We start from the raw sequence: 23,154 nt of genomic DNA, 5'->3' as shown, positions 1-23,154 counted from the left end.
TGTTTAAATGAAAGGCACTTGCCTCAGTGATTTAAATGAATCCTTCATTTTTAGAGGTTTCTCTTACTCGTGCACATTCGAGGGATTTTACAAGCTGAATGAGAGCAGATCACAGTGGCTTTTCAATTGAAGCTTTGTGTTCTCTGCACCAAAAGAAATAGAGAACAAAAAAGGTCTGAAAAAAGCGATCTGTGTTGATGAAAACATGCTGCTCTAAAAGAAATTTGAGAGTCTTTCAACATTTTTTTTCAGTCATAGCTGATTGCTGTATGAAGCAATGAGAATGTCAAAACAGACTGCGTTTAGACATATCTCTCCACTCCTGCCTTGTCTTTACTATACATTCATGGCCACAGTTTGATTTAGAGGCGAGTTCACAGTAATAGCTTTCCTTCTTGCCCACCCCCATGTCAAACAGTAATTGTTTTTCTGCTTGTAAGCACCCTTCTCTTTATAGTAACTGGTCTTTCACTAATAAGCTTCACTGGGAGCCCATCAAGCCTCTCATTTTAATAGTTTCTCAGTCCCTTGTTGAGATTGACATTTTTGCCCTCTTATTGCCTTTAAAAATAATGCAGCAACATTTCATTTTCCACCAGAGATCTATCTGTTGTTTGTTGATTAAAGCGCTGAAAAAAAAAACTCTTTGCTTTTCAGTCTCTAGTCTGAGTAACATCACACCTCTCTATATTTAGTGGTTTTTATTCTTAAGAAAGAAAGGTAAAGATTCAGTGCATTTGAAAGTAATTTTAAATGCACAGATAATAAGTAAGTTATTCAAATTTTGATATCTTTTTTGAAGCTATACAGATGAATTCTGCTGCATAAAACTGGAAGTAGGCATATAAAGCTGAAAAAAGTGGAGTTAATTCAGGCATATAGAGCTACTTAGACTGAGATTAATCCTTTACCACAAAGTCACTTGTCAGAGCAAAGTGAACATGGTTCCGTTGGTTCAGCTGTGCATAGTAATTTTTCACTGTCACCTCTTTTAATGAATAGTTTTCAAGATAAGAGAATTAAGTGGTTTTTTTTTTTGTTCAGTCACAAATAGAATAAACCTTTCCAGTGTCTAACTCACTTGACAGATTCATAGTGCTATGACTGATAAGAGTAAAATAGCCTGCCACTGCCACTATGCTGCTAAGGAAGATGAATATACAGTAAAATGTTGGCATAAAGGGATCCATTTAATAATAATGAAAAAATATCAAAATTATGGGAGAATTGGTCTGAAGGTGAAACGATGATTCTTCTACCATAACTAACAATGTACTGAGCATTAAGCCTGTATTCTCCTCCTGAGCATTAATAAAGGCTGATGTGCTGTACATATCAGTCTGAGTGTATTTGTCTGCATTTGGCATTAATATTAAGCCAGATACCAGACATGTAGTGCATTGTACTGTACTATAGCAGTTCTTTCCATTCCATCCATAGGACCCTCTCCATCTCTGCATCACTGCCTGCATCACTGCCAGCCTTTGGGTGTTCTATTAAGAGCCTCTCTTTGGTTGTTTGATTTTTTGGAATTTGAATTCTGATTTTACAACTTGTTGTGCTGTGCCTAGCCATGGCTGTTTCAGCCACCAGCCAGTTACACTGCCGGTGTGACTATGCATAACCCCTAAAGACTGCTTCGCACACACATGTCCCACCCACCAATAAATGCTGGGACAACAAGCAGAGCCATCGATTTTTGAAAAAGCATCTCACAAACATACTCTCCAGTGAGCAACACCTGTGATTAATTAAACTGTAAATTTGATTAGCTTAACCAAAGTATATTACAGAAACAGTCTGTTGGGTGTGCATCTGTTGTTTTTATTTTTTAAAGTCTAATTTAATTTGATGCAGTGTCTGTTATCCAGAGGAGACAAGTGACGCATACTGACTCTGAACATCACCACGTGAAAGAAAACCTGCTTCTTAAAGGGTTAAGAATCAACATGAAAGCACAACTCAAAATATCTTTCAGCTGGTATGGTGTCATAAAACAGGGGTGCCTGTCAGAATACCAGGCCTAGTTTTACCATCCTTAGTGCTCAGCCAAGCCTCCTGTGGCTACCTCTGACGTGATCCTGGAAACATGATTGGCAACTGTTTAATGAGGGCCTGTGTACCTTTGATTACTAGGCCGCACTAATGAACAGCATGTCAGTTTTGCCCTATTAGCAGAATACTTTCCTGGCTACTGTGGGTAATCAGTAGAGCAGGGTGCCCAAATGCCAGTCAAAGGGCACAGTTGATATTTCATGCAGCTCCCTGTGGAAAATTGTAATAATGAATTAAAACTTTCAGATATTATTTCTCTGGGATTATGTAATCTGCTCTGTGGAAGTGTCTGAAACCTATGCAAGTTGTATTTATTGATCCTCTCACAGTATTTACCACGCATTCCCAGACAATCTTGCTGACTTTGATTTTTTCTTTTCATTCTCTCTCTTCTTTTGTCTAACTCAGTATGACATACAGATGCCTACAGATATTTTCAGCTGGGGCTGGGAAACACGAACTGCAGATCTGGCAGAATTTTGGGACATCATTCCTGTACTATGAGTCATGTGGTACAGTTGTCTGAGTATTCTGGACAAGGTGATATCTTTTCATCCAAACCACATAATGCCCAACATTCTTCCCGAGTTTAGTGAATATTGGTAAATTCAGGGTGCTTTCTGCCTTAGCAATCATACTCCAGACCCAAACAGTACGAATAACATCAGACCAAATTATTAACATTCATACTGAAAATCCTTGAATCATTTGTGTTTGACCAGCTGCTCGATTGTCTTGATTCAAATAGTATTTTGGAGTCAGATCTGACTGACTGGCAAAGAGGTTGGATTCAATAGATTTTCCAAATATTTCAGTAAAACACTAAACATGGAATTCCTGAAACTGTAGAGCTTGGGACATAGCCAAAATACACTATATTAGTATATTATATATTACACTATTTTTTAATTCAGGTGTGGTATTGGGTTGCTTCTCAGGGGTTGGGCTCGGCCCCTTACTTATTGTGAAGGAAAATCTTAATGCTTCAGCATACCAAGACATTTTGAATAATTCTATGCCTTCAGCTCTGCAGCAACAGCCATGGGAAGGCTCTTTTCTACTGCAGCATGACTGTGTCCCAGTGCACAAAGCAAAGTCCATAAAGACATGGTTGGATGAGTCTGGTGTGGAAAAACTTGACTGGCCCACACAGAGGCCTGACCTCAACCCCACTGAACACTCCCGGGACAAAGCAGAACGGAGACTTTGAGCCAGGCTCCCCAGTGCACCATCAGTGCCTGACTCCACAAACGCTCCACTGCATGGGCAAATAATGGACAAAACCCACTACAGAAACACTCCAAAATCTAAGCCTTCCCAGGAAAGCAGAAGCTGCCACAGTTGCAAAGGCGGGGGGATAACTCCACACCAATATCCATGCACTTAAAATGCTATATCCTTTGTGTACCAATACTTTGTCTATATAGTGTATGTTTCAACATCTATTACATGAGATATACACTGAATACATCTTTGACAGCCATGATTTAAACAAATGAAGCTTTTGCACTATTTTGAGCACACTTAAGCACACTTGTGAAAGGACAGATGACCATTCATCTTCTGTGACGTCTATCTTTGGATCTTTTTGCCCTTTCCAGAGTCTCCAAGAATGAGGTGAGTTTTTTCAGTATACATCATAGAAATAATGCCTTAATGACTAATGACTGTCATATCAACCGGATGCTGTTTCAGTACTATAGGCAAGAGTTTGTCGTGTACAAGCTCTTAAATGCTTTGGCACCTGATTCCACAAGTAAAACCTGTTGGAGGCTGTGTAGAAGTATTGTGTAGGGTCATAGGTATCTCTGAATAAAGAAAAGCAGAGGATGATGTTGGCCCAAGCTTTCATACCTCAATGTTCTTCTAAATTCTTTGTAAACAAACTTATATTTCTTAAATTTCAGCTTGTTTGCAGATGCCACTCAGCTGTATATTGCCCTTAGTTTCTGTGATCTCTGAGAGGAGTGTGACCTGTTGGCTTTCCTCTAATCTGAATGAAGTGAGAGAGAGAGTGGTAGATGCTGTAGAATGGGTGAACAATGAATTACAGACTTTTTGGCTCGTCAGCAGTAGTTGGCAAGCTAACTGATAATCACTCTTAGGACAAACTGGGCAAAAAGGTGGACAAAAGGTGGACATATAATTCATAAGAAATTTAACTGTAATTTGGGGAACTCCAGCAAACAAGCAATGCTGAGTCTTACTTGTGTGAAATTGAGCTTACAGTAACAAATAAACTTGACAATTGAGATCAAGAAAATATTCAAGGGGATTGAAACATACCTGCATAGCTTTAGCATCAAAACAATGAAAAATGAGAACTCTCTAACAGGCAATGTGAACCTATCTTATTTGAGCAGAGAGGTGGTTGTTGGAGTCACCTTCATTGTGGGCAGACATCTGAAGAAATCTCTGGATGAGTCAGAATGCACAATGAGAGACTGCAGGAGGAATATTCACAGCTGAGTGGTGAAGGAGTCAAGGGAATCTAATCACCAGCCAGGACTGAGTTCAGAAACACACAGAAAGACACACACACACATGCACACACACACACACACACGCACACACACCTGGAGACATCAGAATTACTAAAAACAAGGCAAAGTATCAGGATCATGCTTCAGTGGTCTTTAGCTCTAGCACTGAGCTCATTTTGGCATTAATACAAAATTTATGTGAGCTTTACTTTGCAGAATTTACTCTCTAAACTAATTTCTTTCAGAGGCCATACTGTGTATGAAATAGCTAAATTATATGTCTTTATAAATATATATTTAGAACAAAAGCACAGATATATATATTACAGTATCAAGGAGTGTTTGCAAATTAATTTATGTGACTGCTGTGATTATAATGATACAGAGTAGATCAAAAAATATTACAATTATTAATTTTGTCTCTTTTTCCCAGTGTTGCCTTAATATAAAATGACTTGTTAATAATTAATTGCTCTCTTGAAAACCAATTAGTTATGTATTACAGAGTTATCACCTTGATATTTATTCAGATGTCGGTACTGTCTATTTATATAGTGGCACATTTAAATCTCTTCATCGCACTGTGATTTTGTGGTCCACAGAGTGGCCACAATTATTACAGCACTGAATGAAATCAAATAAGGGGTTGATTAGAGTGAATAGATTTGTGGACATATGCTTCTTGGTAATGTCCCAATTCAATTAAAGTCTAACTAAGCATGTCTCGTATAGCCTAATCTCCCTGTAAAAGATACTGACGACTAAAAGGGGATATGTATGGTGCAATAAATTTGCTCTCACTTTGCAGAAAGTGATGACACCCTCCAGCTCCTGAGATTATGATGGAATGACTCAGCCAGAGGTGGATATTGGAAATAAAACTTAACTTGGAGTTACTATACCATGCTTGGAGAATCTGGCTATCAAGGCCTTTTCTCTGTAAATTCAATTAAAATGTCAGACTCCGTGTTGGTCCATGCATAACACCAGGGTGTGTTATATATTTTCTGAGACAGAGGAGTAGAGCGAGGAGTGGGAATGTTGGCGATTGAGTGGTTTCCCTGTAAGTAAATTACTTTTTCTATAACGCAGCTTGTAACAAAGTCCTCAGAAATATGGAATAGCAGGCAAGAAGTTGAATGAAAGTTTGCTTGATTTTTTACAATATGGCAAACAAATACCGCAGAGAATTTTTCTTTGGCAAAGTATTAAAAAAAGCATAATTTGATGAACATTTGTTTATACTACAAATGTAAATTCTTTATTAGAATTAAAAGCATATGATACATGAGGAAACTACCTTTGTTGCAGGTTATTCCAAGTGTTATTTATTCATCACTTGCAGTGTCTGTCCCTCTATTATACACAGAAGAGAGAGAAATGGCATAAACGTATATTGAGGCAGGCAGACAGATAGTTACTTGCTTATCTTCTTAGTTTTGTTCTTTTCACATTGCCTGCTGGTAAGTCAACATCACAATTAAATGAAAAATAATATTAAGTCTGTGTGTTGTGTACAAAGATGAATCAACTACATTTTTTTTAATGTCAACTTCGGTTCAGTGCACAGACAGAGACAAAGCGCATCTCTTTGTGAATATTATAAATCTGCCATTTCTCACAGATGAAGATTGATTAATACAGCTGCAAAACCATTAGTCCTGTCAGGGGAGAGATTTATTCATCTGTAAAGATTTTTTTTCCTTGTTGGATAACAATCAGAGGTCATAAGTATTCCAGCAGCACCACCTTCCTCCAGGTATGTCGTGGATGATTACTGAAATGATGTTGAGTGCTCCAGCATTATGTCTCACAACACGTATAAGCAGTGACTCATAACCTGGCTAATTTGCTCTAGGAAAAAGCAGGATCTGCCTATAAACAAGGCCCCAAAGCCCAAATCCCCATTGAGGCCCTTAAGAACTACAGTGTTCTTGATAAAACTATTCATTGTACATTCTGATACATTTACTATAACTAGTAAATGTAGAATATGAATATGTGCATTAAGCAAATTTTTTTCCACTGAATGTTGAGGTCATGACCCGCCCTACTCTGTCTCTGAATGGCTAGTACTCATTGTCTTGTTGGTTAGGTTGTCTGGGTTAAGGCCCGACAAGTGAAAATGGTTAGTATTGGTGTAAGAATATATGGGTAAGGCAATCACAGGCAGAGAAGGGCCAGTCATGCCTTCACCATCTTGGGAAAAAAATACTACACGCAGTAAAACTTTACGTGACATCACATTATACTCATTAAGCGGACAGTTTTGTGTTGTTTCTCTTAGCATCTCAGTTTTGTCCACAAAGTATAAACAATATATGTTCAGCTTTGAAAAAATGTGAGCCAAAGTTTTAATCTGCATACAGTTCTGCATGTTATTAACATCTGTTATACTGCACTGTGCAGTTTTTGTGCCATGCTTGCAATAAATTACTTGGGATTCAGATTTTCATGTGCGTGTTCATATCTTTTAGACACCGGAGTTATATATAGAATCTCCCCAAATCAGCACAATGTTGATATTGAGAAATCCGTTTAAAAATAGCATGTTGTTTGTTTGTTTATGTCAACACCATCCCACTCTGCTCCTGGCTTCCAAAATCCTCATCCCTGAGCAGGCAGAGGCAATTTTCTCTCCATTATGCCATGAAAAGCTGAACAGTCTAAATGAACAAGCTCAGAACAAGCCAAGCCTTTTAAATGGTTTTACATGTGAGTCTATTTTTAAAGCAGTGCAACATTGTCGACCAAATCGGCTATTTAAATCAGCTTGTTGTCTTCTCAGGCTGTATTCGACAGTATTTATATAGGCTACAAAAATACAGGATATAACCACACCGTGCCTTCAAATGCAACGTTTTCGCACTCTCTCTTGCCCAAAATAATAACAAATAACAGCCAGTAAAAGGCACAAAAACGCAGGCAGCTTTTCTGAGTGACAGATAGAGATTGACAGTGTCTGTCAGAGTCTGGTTAGAATAGGATGTTTTGAGAGGCAGCAGTCTTGGCATCAGGGTTTCAGGTGCTTTGTTTTCTTTTCTATCCCTCCCGTCTGGGTCTTTGTGTCTTTGCAAAGCCTGCCTTTTTCTCTAAGAGACTCTCTTTCATTACAAACATCCATTTCTCAGAGGAACTGCTACTGATGCAAGCTATTCACAGTCATTCACCTGACAGTGGTGTCACATGTCGTCTTTGTCTTTGTCTTGTTCTACACAATAATCTGTATCGCACTGTGAGTATTTTGTATACACAGCTTTTGAAGCAGTGGAAGTAAATGAATACCTGAATCAATGACTTAACTGATGAATCTTTTTCACATTTGTTTTTTCCTTCTTAAGTCAGAATATTGCAAAGTTGAACATTACAGACTTTTTGGCAAGAAACTTGAGTTCACTTAACTCCAAAGTAGACAGGGTAATTTTATGATCAGTCAAATGATATCTGCAGAGATAAAACCTCTACTTCACACAGAAACTGAGAGCAGTTGTCAAAAAAATATCAAACTTAATGTTTGCTGTGTTTAATAATTATATAGGAAACAACTTCATTTTATTTTCCTTTTGAACGCATGTTCTGTTTATGTCTGAGGGAAACATCTTCCACGCTTCAGAGATTTGTTTGCATGAACTTCACATGTTAAATCCACCAATGTGTTTTTGCTCTCCAAAGGATGAGTTTTCCTGTGAAGTCCAGCTGGATGTAGGACAACTGAGAGAGAACTAAAGTTTCATTTTAATTTGCATCTGACAAGTCTATGATTAAAACGAGGCGGTATTTCTGCAATACCTTTGCCATTGCTTGGCATTTCAACTAAGTCATAGGGGGCATGTTATGGGAACTGACAGACTTCTGCTGAAATGGATGAGCCTCCAGTGTTCTGTGTCTGGAACAAGAGGCGGGAGTCTCTGTGCAGAGAGATAAATTTAGGAGAGAAAATGTCAACTTCTGTTGTGTGCTAGATTTGAAATGCACCAGAGATGTGAAGGTGAGGCTGGTGCATCTTTTGGTTAAACACACACACACACACACACACACACCTAAACACATAAACAGACCAAGAAACAACAAGGAATTTTCAATTCCTATACCATGAGTAGTGAAGAAGAACCTAATCCAGCCTAACTGCTCTGACATTTTATCCCAAATCCTGTTTTGATGCAGTGCAGTGAAAGGTATTTGTCAGCGCTGTGCAGTGACTACTAATTAATTTAACTTAAATGATGAGAAATCTTTATTAGCCAATCATGTGAGGACACATGACTTTTAGCTCTAGGAGGGTGTTGTGACAGGAGGTATTTTCATACTGATAGTCTGCTTGCAAATCTAACAGCACACTGTTTAGTTTAATAGAATATCAGTAATGTCCCTGGATGATATTACTACCGTGACACCATGATCAAATATGTTTTCCCGGGTTACTGAACATCAAGTTTGGTATATCACATAAAGAATTCTTTATGAGAGGCGGTCAAGGGATACTGCATCCTTTGATGGTTGTTTGCATGCACAGCTTCTGAGAGCGGACATTTTCATAGATTCCTTTCTGCATGTACTTCAGACAGGGGTATATCAAAAGTGATTATAGATTGCTGGTGCTCACCTTTTATCTGTTTGTCCATCTGTGCACTCATTGGACATGGCACCCAAAGGCATTTCACGTCTGCAGGGACAGATAGAAAAAAATTCAGTCCAAACTTACAAGTCATTTTTAATGAATTGCTGCACAACCAGGCCCCTCCCTTCTGATACTTTCAATTTTTTCACTCTTCTCTTCTAACATAAATGCATGAGAGATAAGTTGTCTGCATGGTATTACTAAGCCTGTCTGAACCAACGCCTCTGTCAGCATCATCTGATATGAGAGACAAACAAGAAGTGAAGAGAACAAGTGTGATATTTGTCTAACAACTCCAAGCAAATTATAAACGCAGCACACGCTCTGGAACTCTCACAAAGTTTATTAAAGGGATTGATTTCATTTGCTTCTGAGGCCAGTTTGCATTATCATTGGCATGATAATACCAAGTCTCTGGCTGATATTAGACTGCGTTGGAGATAAAAGTATGCAACTACCCTTTTATGTATTCTCACAAATATTTATTACATTATGTGAAAAAAAAAGAACAAAGTAAGCCCAGATGACAAAAGAGGATGAGGAGAATAGCACTATAATGATGGTGGCGGTGATAATGTGGTGTACAGCAAGTAAATAGGGCACTCTAGAGTCATTTAGGAGTCTCTACTTTAGCACAGATCAGCTTGTTATTTTTATGCTCACTTCAAACTAGGATCAGGGGAGCTGGATAATTCATCATACACAAAAAAAATGCATTGACATATGCATGGTGCGCTTGCAGTGGCCCAGAAACCCACAAGCAAAAATTATTAAAATGATACCATATATGCCCTTCCATTCAACTCATATGGGTGACAGGTTTCACGTTGTTTTCCCAGGGGGAGATCTAGCTTGCTTTCTGTTACACAGACCTCATCATGAGAGCTATAAATAAAAGAACAACACTGTTAGAACTGCACCATTATGCTGACAAAGCAGGTGATATGCTTTGGTTTTGTTATCCTAACTTCTGGCCTGCTTTCACCAGGCATAAGGAGCGAAACTGTGCTCTGTTCCCTGCCCCTAATGAGTGTGCGGTCTATTGGTCGCTACACCGATACACCATCAAAGAGAATGATCATCAGTGGTGCACACTTCATTTACTTCCTCATTTCTCTTCCTTATATTCTCTTTGCCTCCCTCTCCCCCTCACTTGCTCAGTCTCTGTTGCTTTCACCTTCTTCCCCTCTCCCTTTCATGAGTAGCATACCTTACTGAGGCTGCATTAGGATCACTCTATTCTGTGTGGCAGGGTGGAATGGGATGTTCAATGGCTTTTTCTCGTTGTCTGGCTGAGAAGGCCGTGTAACGTGCTAATGGACTCTGTGGCTGCTGCCTGACCCCCATGGTGCGTGCAGAGTCAGGGCTTACAGCTGTGACTCCCCCCTTGCTACTATCTCAGCCAAACAAGCGTAGCTTCACTGAAATCTTTTTATGGTTTCAGAGAGACTGGTCATCCACTTCTAAGGTCATTAGAGCTTCCCAGGTGAGGGATTTGAACTCCCTTTGCTGCATGTCTGTGTGTCGTACGCTAACAGGTTTGGATAGACATGCACTCTGACATAAAACTGTTAAGTACTAGTACATTATCAGCAGCCACATGGGACCATATTTTTGATCTAGAGTGATATTTTAGAGAGGAAAAATATCAGGCCTGTTACTTAGTGTAAGTAAGATTAGGTTTTTAGATGCACTATAAGAGGCTCTTCATGGTTCCAGGGTTAGTATGACTGTTCAGTCACTCATTCAACCAGAACGTATCTGCTGCTGGTGGTCATCTAGACTATCAAGTAATGTAGTCGAATAAAAGTATTAAGTAGCATACAATTAAATTACTCAAGTAAAGTTGAAGTAACTGATTACTTGAGCACTTGATTAAATGTACTACCACTGGTGCTTTTTTTGTATGCCGCTCAGTTTGAAATCCTCCACAGGAGTAATTTTGACATTCTATCAGCGCCCCCGTGACCCTGACGGATAAGCAATAGAGAAAATGGATGGATGATTTAAGACCACAAGTAACTCAGCATGATCTTGGCACCTAAATAGGGAGTCTAGCACAAGGACATGTAGAGGATCTTAGAAGGACAAGGGCCCAAATTCATAGAAGGCAAATAATTAATTAAACATATGCCTCGAAGCACTAATTTTACACAATTAAAGGGAAACAAACCCACGACTGCGGCTGGTTCACACAGTACAGTTAATTAATAATAAACACCACAAAATTTCACTAAATTCTGGTCATGTGTTAATCGGCCTAACTTGTACTCAGCCCTCATTCTTACTTGCAGAGGCTCAGATTAATACTGCTGACAAAGATTCACTTGCTCTGGCTGCATGGCTTCCTTCTCTGTCACTTCCGCATTCATCTCTTACAGCCTCGCCATAGAAAGCATAATTACTTCAGTAATAACGGGCAGTAAGAAGATGCTGACATTGTATGGCTAAGATACTGTTACTGTGTGCCAGCAAATTAGTTTAATATAATTCACATATCGTAACACTGAGACTTGGAAGACATCATGCCTTTTAGCCATAATTCTAAAAAAGCAGCTCTTAAGCTTTAGATGAGGAGTAATAGACACTGCTTTAATTTTTTTCAAATCGGTTTATAATAAGGGTAGCATCGTGGTGCAGTGGTTAGCACTGTTGCCTCACTGCTAGAAGGTTTTGAATCCCAGTCTGGGCCCTTCTGTGTGGAGTTTGTCTGTGTGGGTTCTCTCTGGGTACTCCGGCTTCTTCCCACAGTCCCAAAAGCATACACATTAGGCCAGTTGGCCACTCTGCATTGTCCCTACATGTGAGAGTGAGCGTGTGTGTGATTGTGTGTCGGTCCTGCGATTGACTGGTGACCAGTCCAGGGTGAACCCTGCCTCTGGCCTGTAGTCAGCCGGGATAGGCTCCAGTCCCCTGCGACCCTGTATGTATAAAGTGGTATAAAAAAATGGATGTGTGAATTCATGTTAGACTTTTTAACAGACAGCATATCTTTGTCTCTTCCCTTCTTCTAAATAAAAAGCCTGCAATCAAAATTATACAGTCCATTAGCCTGTATGCCTACTAGATGATGTAATCTTCATAGTAGAGACAGACAGGGAGAGTGCTAGCATTAACTACATAATATATTACGTATTACATTAGCTAATTACCTATCAGGACAATAAGACAGCTTCAAAACTGCTGCAGTGCAATGGGACCATTCTTTTAAGTTCAGCTGATGAAACAAAAGAACTCAATTCTACTGATTCTATTATTTATACTGATGAAGCAGGCTGACTGCATGTGGTAGTAAAGTAAAGTAAAGTAAAATAAAATAAAAACTCTTCAAACTTCCCTCTGCAACATGAATTGAAGAAGATACATTCCTGACCTGTTGGCCATGCTCCTATAAGACTTAAAACTACATGGAGTTAGTAGTTCATAAGAAAATACCAATCTTATAATTCTGAAGAAATTTCTTAACATAAAATGAATTAAATGTCTTTGCAATCTGTTGACCTTGTCCTCCTGCTAAACAACAAACAGACAAGCAAACATCTCCTCCCTGGAATACATGCAATAATAACAGGAAACTTCTCTGGCCTTTTGCACAGAACTTGGTGGCTGTGGTTTATCATTATTGAAAAATATCTCCTATCTGAACAGAAAGTAATAGCAGATGATCACAGTGACCTGGAGCCTATTAACATTTTACTCTTGTAAAAATGCTTGCTGAAAAGAAATGTAGGTGTTCTTTTACCTGAATAGCTGCCCTGTAATATCCTCATCACCTTTAAAGAGCTTCAGGAAACAATCATTCCACTTCCCCGCTAGATTTCTGGCTGTCTCTGTGTAACCTTGGAGCATCCTATCAGAGGGCTTAAAAGCACCAGCACCAGTACTGATTTAGGTATAACAACTTTTATAGTTCTCAAACTACTTAGAAAAATGTTCACACTATTTCAGCTTGTCCTGAAAGCCACTCTGGTGACCACATGCGGTGCAGAGAACCAGTTGGAATGCTGGCAGCCAGGGGCAGAGAAACATTTTGAATCAAGATACAGACAGTAACAGAGGAGGCGGGCCTACGGATGGAACGCCAACCGAGCTTTGTTTGTGGGCTCTCTTTCAAGTCACTGCATAATGTTGATGCTATTATTGTTCATAGACAAAGTATAGAAATTCCCTGAAGTGTGCCAAATGAATTATAAAAAATCAGAACACTCAGATTACATTTATATGAGTTGGAGGCGGACGGCAATGGGGTGACACCTGGGCGACACAACTGCCAAGATAAAGACCGTTTCAACCAACCAACAAACCAGGTACCAAACCAGGTGCTAAAATAGCAAACTTTCAGACATTTTAGAGCCATGTTCGTGGCACCAAAAGCTGATGTTTTGAATGACAAGTTGGGAGAGTTTCCAGCCATATTTGTGGCAAATGGTTATTTTAAATCAAAACATGATATTTTTGTAACCCCCAACCAAGTGTTTTCTGAGCTTAAACCTAACTGGACATTAGACACAGAGCTGTCACAACATGAAACTGAAAACTGGAATGGAAGGAAATTTTAATTTTCAACATATCCCCTCAGTAACAAGGAGAATCCATCCTGCACATCTAAATGTTTGAGTAAATAAGGATTTACTCTGTAAAACCTGCAACAAAAAATACCATTTAAAGAAATTACCTCCAGTGGTTATTTCACTTTAAAATGTGCCACTTCTTGAGTACCAGCAGCAAAATGCAAGTAAATAATGCAGTCTCTACCTCATTGTCTTTAAAGTCACTTTTCACTCCTATAAGCTATCTTTCTGTGGCCGAGCCACCAGAGATGCTCCCTAAGGCCCACCTGCCCACAGAATCACCTGCCCCCATGGGAGGAAAAGAAAGGAAGCTGGTGTCCCTCCGTCTTTGGTCTTTTTTCATAGACCACAAACCCTGCATTGTGTTTATGAGATAGCTGAGCTTCATTAGTGATATAGACCCTGGTTTGTATTTCAAAGCCTCCCGGCAGTGTAGTGGCCAGTGCATGTGTTGAAGGACTTGCATTCATTTTCTGCATATGATCATGGCCCTCAGCACACCACTGCCCTTGGCAGTTCATGCAAATTCACATCATGTCGTACTATTTATGATTTTTCTGTTTTTAAGTTTTTAATATGCTTATTGATAGACAGCAATATCATATTATATAATATTATAACGTAAGCAGGAATGACATACAAATCTTAGCAATGATGTTGTGAGCCAATTCTTTATCATTGGCTATTTACAGAGCATACTTTGCAATCAGGATGTTATACTCACAGATGGCTCCATCTTTACCAGCTCATGTTTTGAAGGGAATAGTGTCAACATTATTTGTGTTTTACTTTGTTTAATTAGTCAGGTTTGAAGCCTCACCCTCCCTTCCAGTGTAGATGAAACATCGTCAGCCCTATCACTTGCCTGCGCTCTGTCCTGACTGGCTGAGCACATTTAAACTGATTCCTCAGGGAATGACTGGAGGTGTGAACTGGTGCTTTTAGAGGAGAAAATGGAGTTCACACAAAGCAGCTGACATTTAAATTCTCTGAGGATCAAACCACAGATACTTTCAGTAGAGCACAACTTGCAACCAGAACAGGAATTTTGGACGGTTTTAAAAGTCAAAGACTGAGAAATATATCAAATGACAGTCATGTTTAATATATGCTGTATATGCTGCACATTACTGAGACTGACTTTTACAATGTATCAAGTAGAACTGTTTCTCTTCTAATGTCATTTAGCTGTAAATGCTAAATTAGACACTTTGCAATTGATTTAATCTTCACACTATGTTGTACAGTTTTAGAAATAAAGATTGTTTGCTCACTGTGGGAGCACTACTGTGTGAGCCTTTAAGAAATCTCAGCCTCTGCACTAACTTGACCATCTGTGTTTTAGGTCTTTCACAGATTTCTCACCTTTAGGGAAGAACAATAAATCCCAGAAATATGTCAATGTAATGTAATAGGCCTGATGAGATTCACCTAAAATATATTGATACCATATGGATAAAATAGTACTGACCCAGTATATGATATTATGTATGCTTTCCAATTCCTATTTCTGAGACTTGTAATCCAGCGACATGTCCAATGTATTTTTACAATGGCAAAGTATTTTAACTCCACAGTTCTCTGTTTTGTCCTCTACAGCTTGGATCTCATGTGGACAGAGTCCAAGGTTTTCATGAATCTATGCAGAAGCAAAATTTGAAGATTATTTTCTTTGCCAGACACCTGTGGCACTGAAAGGGAAACATTTCTCATTTGCCATTTGACTTCCTCAGCTAATCACAAAGCCTTTAAGGCTTGTTGGAGCCATGAACAAAGAGACTGAAAATAAAATAATAAAAAAAACACAATATGCATTCCTTTAATTGATGTGTTTGAACTGTCTCAGGCTTATAATGAGTTTCCTTTTGGTCTTTTTTATATTTCTTGTGAAATTATATATGCGATTGAAATAGCACTATTATAATTTTCTTATTCTCACTGACAGTTTTCATCATCAAAACTGCAATATAAATTGTGCTCTCTAGGTTTTGTCAGCAAAGCTTTTATTGCTTTAATGCTGTCTGGTCTGTCAGTGATAAAATGTGAGTTGAGAATCACCACAAGGCCATTTTATAGGTGGATATGTGGTCCATCCCAAGAGAAATATCAAGCATTTCAATGAGCTGCCTTAAACAGCTTAGACCTATTTGGAAACACGTGAAAAGAAATGTCTGATGTTTTAAAAGGAATAATCCTGTAACACCACCTCAGAGGGTTTTTTCCCTTTATGCTTCAAAATACAAAGCTGATTTCCAGAATTGAACTGAGGCAAATTAAAGCCCCTGGGTGGACAGACGTTTTGTTCAGCTCTACAACTGTTTGATTTTTTTGTGCATTTAGAGGAAATTCAGCTCTCTAAAAAACTTTAGTAGTTGGATTTCACTTAATAATTCTGACCAGGTTTCTCTCTTTTGAAAAGATATGACAAGTGACATGTTATTTTTTTCATTTTTTATTCTTCTTTTGAAGCCTTTTCCACTTCCTGCCCACCATCCTGAAAATCTTTTTGCTCACATTTTGTTTTTGTCATTCCTTTCAACCCCCAAACCATTTTCTAAAGACTTGTGTTATTTTTTAATATATTTTCTTTTGTATTGTTACTAACTCACTCGTTGTCAAAGAACCTGTGCTCTTTACATATTTTTACCATATGATGACAAAGCACTATTTTCAGAGTTTAAAAAAAAAGGTCAATTCTAAGCATTAACTGAAAGACATCACACTGCAAAGTACTACAGTCAAGTTTAAATGTCAAAGCTTCCACAAAAACTTAGCTCCCCCCCCCAAAAAAAAATACTTCAATGGTCTTTCCATTTTTGTGTGTTTTCTGAACTGTCACAAAAGCTGTCATTCCACTGTCCACATTTTTCCCAGCTGGGAGTTTTGTATTTTGCACTGGGGGACAACAGTGTCAATCCAAAAATTTCATTCATCAGCGACACATTTCAAATATACATGCATGTGCTTGCACTTTGGTAGAGAAGCCAACTAACACAGTGCAGTTGGTAAATACTGACAACTATGATAACTGTGTCATGCAACTTAATTGACAATTGCTGAAACAAAAGTAAGTAAAAGTATGTTGGAGCTGACCTAAGCCTTGGTTACAGGTGTTACATTTATGGTTCTCAGCTGGCGAATATCAGTTGATTTTATCAGCTATATCTACAAAGCTAATTAAGAAGGTTTAACCTCATGAGTTGGCTGAAAATGCTCTCTAGACTTATTATTATTTTCTCTATCTGACTGTGAAGTGATAACCTTTTAAATGAATATGCACTTGACTGCTACATGATATCAAACGAAGAGACTGAGGCTAAAGCTGCATGCACAACGCTCACCATCTCCCTTCCACTGTCCGCACATTTCAGTGTAGCACTTCCAAACAGTGAATGCCTTAATTTTGAATTGGGCTTTTTCTGGTAATCTGTATATAAAAAGGGTTGAGTGACACTCGGCTAAATGAGTATCCACTACATATAATGTACTTTTTACAAGTGTGAATATCATCTGAGCAAACTGAGTCAATATCTGTAGTTGTAACTTCAGATCAACTCATTATTATCCACTTCCAGTTTAAGCCCCACCCATTCTGAGTATTAATACAGATATAGATAATTTAGTTGGTTGTAGATAATGGTGTACTTGTTTATCCTGAAATGCACTTTGGGTGTGGAGTTGCTGCTGTACGTTACTAGTTAGTTGGATATGCTAACATTTGTAGCTGATGTTACAGAAGAAAAACAGCTCAATTAATTCCATGCACTTTAGTTCTTGTATATTTGGTTTTAAAGATAAATAAAAAAGGAAATACCTAAACTCTTATGCCCATTCATACCCATTTAACAGGCAGAGATATCTAAAAGAAATCTAAAGCTTGTCAGAGTCACTATGTCTAGCTAATCTATGAATGAATAGTTGCTGTTGGGGTGAGGGGTCATTGAGGGCACAGCCTTCATATGAGGTTCCTTGAAAAAGATGCACCCTCTGTAGAATAGCATGCTCATTGCTTCACTTGAATGATGCACAAACACTTATTGGTAGACAGCAGCACTGGCTGCAGCACCTAATGTTGAGGTGAATGAAATGACAGGCCAGTCCACTCCATTGAGAGAGAACAATGGCAGCTTGATCATCTCGGAGAGGGATGTAAATGAGACACTATAGTGTGCCCTGTAGGTATAAAGTGGCTGCTTCAGGCCTGTTAATAGCCTCCACTCAACCTCTGCCTCTTAGAGGCTTTAATTAACCCCAGTGGCTTCCTCCCATGACTCTCTAACAACAGTCTCACAGACAAATAAATTGACAAACTTCCATTTACCATCTCTCACTATTTTTTTTATTTCTTTCTGTTTGTCTCCCTGTATTGAGAGAGAGAGGGTTTTTCTTCACTCATCTACTCATTTCTCATTCATGAGATCTGTTTTTGTTTTTCTTTTTTTCCCTGGGCTCCACACAATGCCCTGATGTCATTTTATTTCTGAAAAATGCCTTCTCTGCTGCCTATATGAAGAAAATGGATTAGGTATGTGTTCCTCCCATTTGTTGGACTAAATATATTTAAACAGCTTAAAAGCACAACACAAGACAAATTTCAGATTACTAGAAATGGAGTGTGTTAGCGCAAACATGCTTACTTTATTATGGACTAGTCTGGATAGCAAATAAACAGCTGTGTAGTTGTATTATAGGACTAAGAACAGAGCTTGTCTGTCTTGTCTGTTGCCCTTAATCACCGGGCAACTGTGATTCATCTGTGTTTTGACTACTGTAAAGCCGTGAACTTAGCCAGCAGCTTATATCTGCTCACCCGTATGTCTGTAGTACTGCTGAGCAACAGCAAATTAGCTTCCAGTGTGACATAGGATTGATTGAGTTATTTTTGTCACTAAAACCACATGACTAATCTTATCTGTGGACAAAGAAGAAGAAAATCTCAAGTACTCATGTAGCTGTGAAGTGGAAGGTGGGAGTTTTTCCTGTGAGTATCCATCTGTATGAGACTGCATGTCTGTCCCGATATAAATTGAACATGAAGCCATGTGTCAGCAATGTGTCAACCCGCCATTGTACCTGTTTTATCCCTTCCAACATGGCAGCCTGAAATAAGTGACATTTGGAAGCAACAGTGAACTAGACATGTGGGCTGTCCCATCATGCCGCCGCCTAACAAGCAGACAAGTGTCTGTAATGGCTACCTGCCGTGATTTGTCCAAACTGGCACTCAGACAAGCACCTGCAGAGTGCCTCCATACCAACAGCTCTCACATCAGCAGGAGCCAGATGGACGCCCAGGACAGGAATGAAAGTGCAAGTGTGAGAGTGCCAACTATCTGTGAAACAATTTGAGAGATAGGTTTTCTTTGACGAGTCCGGCAGCAGAGCAGAGCCTCGAGATGCCCACTGGAGCCAAATGTGCAGCATGATCACATGCTTTGCATATCTAATCAGATATATGAAGTACAGTGCTGCCCTTATCCCCAAGCTGGAGGAGGACTTTAGCACATCCCCAGCAGTGATACTGAGGCTCTCTGAAGCTCCTAGCTCCGGGCAAGGCTTATGATGCTGATTGTCCAGAAAAGACATGAAACATCATGCCACATTTCATGCTTATGTTATATTCTTTACTATATCCTGATGATAAGGACCATATAGGACTGTCTCTTTCTGCACAGAAATATGGAGGTAATCCAGTAAACTGGAAGCATAGCAGGTCATGCATAATATGGATGGCCTAATATAAGTGTTGCCAATCTACAACAAACCGAATGGTTAAGGAAAAATGATTGCATCAAATGTGCTGCTTTCTGACAGATGTGGTGAACCTCATGCTCAATTGCACCACTACATTAATGAATGCAGCACAATGAAAACAATGCACAGTAATTTTTGATGACTTGAAATTGCACATGGCTCGGAACAAGATAGATTTCTTTAACTTTAGAAAGAAGAAAAACTAAATGTTTATAGTATGCTTTCAACCTTTAATAGTTATTACCTGCAAGGAAGAGTGCTAAATGGATTATTTTCCAAGAGGATGCCACTGTAAATGATTGTCCAGATATAAACAAACCAAACAAAGCATTGAAAACATGTGAAGTTCATTGTTATCTTGTTCCTTTAATTTTAACCAAGTCAGCTTTCCTATCAAACCACAGCCGTATTTATCCTTTATGTTATTACAAGGTATCATTAATTTGTCTACATTTGGCTTCCTATGTGTTTATATTTTGGAACCATGAATAATCAAGGCCAGCAGTACAGATAAATACATACCTTTCAATAACACAGACATCTTAAAGAGGGCTGAGACTGAAGGGAAAGCATTTGCTGTAGAAAAGCTCTCACCCTGAGTACTTTTCTGTTGAACAACACATGTTCTGGCTCTTGTCCATGTGGGTGGTGAAAATCTAATGCTGATACTTACTAAATAAAGATATTGCATGTGGTGCAAATATACACAGGCTGTACAGACCATAACATTAAAGCGAATACTGACATAGGTGGGATGAAGTGTGGGTTGACTGGAACATTATAATTTAAACTTTGCTAACAAGTCACACTGGAGCTAAAACAAAAAAACTGAAATAAATGATTGATGGTATTGATGAGTTTATATGCTTTTATTGATCTAAATTTGCCTAAGTTTGCACCTATGAGGCAATTAAGAGTGACAACACTGTGCCTCACTAAAGCAATTAATTTAATCATCACACAATCAAAACGAAAATGCATCCAATTTGGGACATTACACGGTGGACATTTTCATTTAGCTTAACGTAATCAAATTGATGAGTGAGTTATGAACAGAAATTGACATAAACCTTCACGCTTTTTACACTGAAGTCGTCATAATGATGTTTCAGTTTCCTAGCAACAGAACGTATTCAAGACTCTTCCTCTTTGTTTTTTTCTTAATGGGAGCTGAGGACTGCAAGACCAGCAGCAAACCCGCCTCTGATTAAAATCAGACACTACATGGCACTTTGGATGGGAGGGAGGTTCTCTACTAAAAATAAAACTAACATGTTGTCTCCACCATCACCACCTGACAGTCTGGCTCATTCGGTTTATTAACATATTAAGAATAATTTACAGCAACATCTTAAAGATTAATGTTTAGTCTTTTTACTCTTTTAGTTTTTTTTTATTACTATTGTAATTCTTGCTTTGAGTTCATATCTACTTCTGAATTATGTTAGATTATGTTACCTTTGGACACAGAAAGTCTTTCAGTCTTCATGCTAATTTAACCAAGTTCTAGCTCATTCTATGCATACTGTACATACTGTACATGAGTTTTTATTTTTCCCAAAATGTAAACTATTCATTAAAAATGAGAATAATACTTAGTAATGACAATAGGGATCTCTTGGTGATATCTAATGAGCCAAAAATATCTCAATAATAATGCTATAAAACATATCCTTTTGTTTATTACTGAGAAATATTACCCACACAACTTTATTGTTATTGTGAGCGGATGAATCTGGTTCTGGTGTTATTACCACTGTAAGCACCATGATATTACCCCTGTAATAACCTGTCAAAATATTACCCTCTTATTACCTGTATTAATTAACTCATAATTACCAAGTGAAAATTTAAGTACAACTGAAAATTTGCTTCTTTGTTTGTCCATGAAATACATTAAAATCTCACTTTAACACTTCAGTACATAAATATTTACAGATGTGGATGAGTTTCTGTGAGTGCACCAAGTGACCACCACGTCCTCTATGGGGAATCCAACAAATTGCTCCACTTCCTGATTTCCATGGCAACCATCACAGTGTGATTTTGGATAGGAGGCTCAGTTTCACCCTGTCTGCCATCTGTCTCTTCAATATCAAGGTTTACTTTGATTTTTTACAAAAGAAAAAAATAGCCTTTTAGGTAGAAGTAGAAGAGAAAAGGATTGGCAGAGCACCAAACAGATTCCCCCCACTTATTTATGTAAATTATTCATACTCTTGATGCATTATGCATCTGGCATGAGACACTCAAATCAAGCAGCACTGTTTCATGTTTTGTGTCCATGTAAGCAAGTGGTAATTTGGCATAGCCATAGTCATACCGAGCTCTGTCTAGTACCCATTCACATGCTATTCTGGGCACAGAGCTCAGCTGAGGCTTGCTTCAGAATACAAAAATGAAGGAGTGATTTTGCCCATGTATGGTTTGGAAAAATTATAGCTGTGTCTCTTGTGCAACAATGAAGGTCATTCAGTAATTTTGGGTGCAGTTGGTAGCTTGCATAGTCACAGGTAAACTGAAAGCGAATGAACATTTGGAAAACTGACCCAATCTATATGAGGCAGAGAGCGCTAAATAGTCAAAAATATCCCAATCTCCCAGCTCCAACCATGCAGAAAGAGACATACTGTATTTATAAACACGAAACAATAACATTCACAGATTAACACATTGCTTTATGAGTTATTTCCTTTGAGGAGACTGTACCTGGAAGAGTACACCTTGTCCTTCTCCGTACTCCTTGTCCCTGCTGGAGAGAAATGAATCAGAGGTATGTGATTTGTTGTTTCAGGCGATATCGCAACAGAGACCAATCTGGTCTTATCTAGCATGTGGTTCAAAGAAATAACCCCACACAGTTTCATGCATCTGTGGCCACCCTATACAATTCAGCAGCATGACAAAGTCAGTTCTCAGGGCCTGCGGTCACTGAATCACATGTACTGTTGCAAGTTCTTGATAACATAACTCAACAAGAGCTTGGGGATGTCCCACTGTGCAAAGTGTAAGAAGTGTGTCTCACAGATATTTTGAGTCATTTATGAGCAGATTTGTGCCTAGTGAGGTAGCATCAGGGTCAACTCTGGGTTTTCAGAGTTATGAAGGAGGTTCACTTCTAATCAGCATATGGAAATTTATTCTGCACAACTAATTCGCTCCGCAGCAGGTTATGTTCGAGAAAAGAGATCAAAACATATAAAAGCAAAAGTGAGACATCAGAGTTGTGTGCTTACAGTCCCACAGCCCCCCCTTTTATACATGCTGTGGATTATGGGGAGAAAATAAACATAAATGGTTTTTTTAATCCATGATTAGCAGCCACAGATGACAGTATAGATATGACTATGAATATGCTTTCACTGTTACTCTGTGTGGGATGGTAAATCACTGAAGTCTTGAACTAGTTGCACTTTCAAGATATAAAAGTACTTACCACTTTTTTTTTTTTTTTTTTTGCTCCCAAGTCCATTCGACACCACCAGGGCTTCAGCTGTAAAAATAAAGATAAATTGTTATATCCTACATACCATAAAAATGTATTCAAACAACACATGAATTTTTTGGAATACACAAATGTAATTATAATCAGATCTACTTGTGCCTTAACGATCTTTGTAGTACAGGCCTCAGGGTTCAACAAAAAAGGAAAAGAAACAAAAACATGGCAGGA

The 23,154-nt window shown here is 38.5% G+C and overlaps 1 protein-coding gene across 3 annotated transcripts in view; it reads right to left on the bottom strand.

The window, feature by feature from the left end:
* Nucleotides 1-22,387, bottom strand: part of syndig1l (synapse differentiation inducing 1-like) — a 57,019-nt gene extending 34,632 nt beyond the window's left edge. The window contains exons 1-2 of one of the 3 annotated variants that reach the window (XM_046373458.1): nucleotides 22,191-22,387; nucleotides 9,142-9,201 (exon numbers count right to left, since the gene is read on the bottom strand). The gene's annotated coding sequence lies outside the window, so the exon portion shown is untranslated. Of the gene's footprint in view, nucleotides 1-9,141; nucleotides 9,326-9,938; nucleotides 11,390-22,190 lie in introns of those variants that run through there. The other 2 variants (XM_046373457.1, XM_046373456.1) reach the window with 2 other exon arrangements.
* Between the last annotated feature and the right edge of the window lie 767 nt (nucleotides 22,388-23,154).

Source organism: Scatophagus argus, chromosome 19 (genome assembly GCF_020382885.2).
Source record: "Scatophagus argus isolate fScaArg1 chromosome 19, fScaArg1.pri, whole genome shotgun sequence".
Lineage (NCBI taxonomy): Eukaryota > Metazoa > Chordata > Actinopteri > Scatophagidae > Scatophagus > Scatophagus argus.
This window is presented reverse-complemented; position numbering and strand designations above follow the sequence as displayed.